We start from the raw sequence: 2,498 nt of genomic DNA on the forward strand, positions 1-2,498 counted from the left end.
CATGTATATAGTATATTATGCTTAATACAATACAAATATTGTATTGGACCATACGGGCCGCGCACATATGGGGCCAGATTCGTACGGGCTGCGAGTATCGGCCGGACCGGGTACTGGACTACCCGGGTATTGGACCGATCCGCCTTTCGGTAACAGCCACTGTTGACAGCTGTCCCGACCGCGACGTGATGGCTTTCCATTTGTTTTCTGTATTTTTTTTTTTTTTTCTGATTTTCAGAGCTCCACAGGTTGCATTTGCTCTCCACTTGTTTGGTTTTTTATCTTATTTTTCTGAGCTCCTGTAGACCTGGCGTGGGCTAAGTGCGGTGTTGAGGCTGGTAGCAACGAACTCTAAAATTCTGGCCTTGTCGCTGTCGTGGCTGTGCTGCGGTCCTTCTTTTTTCCAGTTTTTTTTCTGCTCCTTGGTGTGTTGTGGAGCTCCGTGAATCATGGCTGGTGGCTGCTGGAGGTTCTTTTGCTTTGGCTCTCTTGTCTAGGTTCTAGGTGTTGGCGGCTCAGTCCGGTGGGCAGAGGCTTTGGTGGTTGTGCTAATTATGCATTGCTACTGTGTGGAGCGACACCACCCTGGTCTTCTGTGTTTTGATTTTTTCGACGGCTGTAGGTGAGTTGCAATGTTTAGCATTGAACCTGTCGACGGCTACGAGTTTTGTGGTTGTTCCTCTCCAGTTGCGCTACTGCAGTGCAGTGGTGATGCACCTGCCCACCTTGTGCGGCTTTCTTCTTGATGTTTTCTTCGGCGCTATCCACATTGTTCCCATTTCTACTTGGTTCTATGGCAGTGGAAAAGCGCTCTCAAGTGGATTCTTGTTGATGATTCCTCGTGCTGGAGTGGCGTCGATGGCGGTTTTGTTTTCCTTCGAGATCTAGGTTTAGTGGTGCGGGGTTGCCGTGAAAGTGCATGCGGAGGGAGCATTACAAGTGTGCCCCAGATAGTTGCTCTGAAGCTGCAAAGGACGCGTGGAGGCTTGTGAATCACTTCTAGTTCTCTCGGAGGCATGTAGCGGATTCTTTTCATTGTAATTGTGTGATCATCGGAGCAAGTTGTGCTCCAATTATTGCTCCACCGTGTCTACAAGTGCTCGCAACTCTATTGATGATTGTAGTGGGTCTAGTGGCACTATCCCGTTTTTTCATTTCTCATTGTTTTGTGGTGCTAGAACTTTCGTGGTCAACTTCGTCGATCGCTGCTGTCCTATCTCGAGGACAAAATTAAAGGTTGTGTTAAGGGTCGTAGAAGAGAAGGTTCAAGACGGCAGCAGATCAGATACACTAGTATTGATTTAAGGAAATTAGCGCTTGGTGGACTCCAAAATGTTACTTGCACATCTTCGACTCCTTTTGCACTAATGGTCTAGGATTGTTTTTTTTCCTTCTGCGGGTGCCGCGGTGGTAGTGCTGCAATCGGGTTTGCGGATATTTGAAATTTTGAAGTCGTTGCTAAGGTGCTGACAATCAGGGCTAAGGAAGCTGGTTGTTCAACAACAGTTTGGCGCTCACGTTTGGTTGATTTTGGCTCCTCTCCAGTGGAGTAGTGGTCCTAACCACTTGTTCATTAAATTTTTATTCCATTCAACAAGGGCTGCGGTTGTGCTCTCCTATGTTGACGGTGCCTGGTTTGGCATCCTAGCTTGTCATAGTTCCTCTAGTTGTTTGTGTTGAATCCAAGTATTGCTGCTGTTCTATGGTTGTTGTTTCGGCAGTCGCATTGCAGTGATAATGCGGTGCTGTGTCGGATTAGATCTTTAATTTCCTTAGGATGCGGTTCTTCTTGCAACCCGGAGGCTCGGGTTGACCACCTCCGCTGCGGCAAATGATCTTCCAAGTCCATATCATCCAATTCATATCCTTGAGCTAGAGCCTTCTCATCAATCAAGCTCTGCTAGGTTGTGGATATCGGTATTCCAGCAAGGTGCTCTCAGGCAGATTCGGCATTCAGTGGGTACAAATCCTAAGCAGCTCGAAGAGGGGGATCTAGTGCCAGCAGAGGCTTGTCATTTTACTCTCTATAGTTGCGGTCGGCAAATACCATGGTGCAGTGATGAGCGAGTGGCTGACCAACTGCTGCGATCAGACGATCTGGATTTCCACATGGAGTGAAGGAAGGGTCACTATTGCGGAGAATCCTCGACGCTTCCGAGGGAACACTGCGAAGGTCATGGCACATTGTAATTGAAGTGAAGTTGATTGATGACGTTAATTGTTGCTGCTAGCCACTAATGTCAGGTAGCTTTAGGTTGTGTAATCGAAGCTCGTGAAGCAAGCTCCGTAGCAAGCTCACCTTGGAGAGCCAAGGTAGAACCACAGCTACCCTTAATCGTTGATAGTATTGAATAGGAGCTCATGCAGTCATTAGATAGTGGGTGCTACTGTTAAGAAGGAGCTCAAGGTTCGTTGTCCAAGTTTTTCAAGTTGTGAGAATTTCCAATACTTTTGTGTAGAACAAGGGTTTAATACTAAATTGAATGGATTTACGATTA

At 47.0% G+C, this 2,498-nt stretch overlaps 1 long non-coding RNA gene across 1 annotated transcript; it reads left to right on the forward strand.

Moving 5' to 3' along the window:
* Positions 1–297: 297 nt before the first annotated feature.
* On the forward strand, positions 298–2,498 carry LOC112278737 (uncharacterized). Its single transcript, XR_002968786.3, has 2 exons — positions 298–622; positions 801–2,498. It is a non-coding gene; the product is annotated as an uncharacterized LOC112278737 (long non-coding RNA).

This window comes from Physcomitrium patens, chromosome 1 (assembly GCF_059467195.1).
Source record: "Physcomitrium patens ecotype Gransden chromosome 1, ASM5946719v1, whole genome shotgun sequence".
Lineage (NCBI taxonomy): Eukaryota > Viridiplantae > Streptophyta > Bryopsida > Funariales > Funariaceae > Physcomitrium > Physcomitrium patens.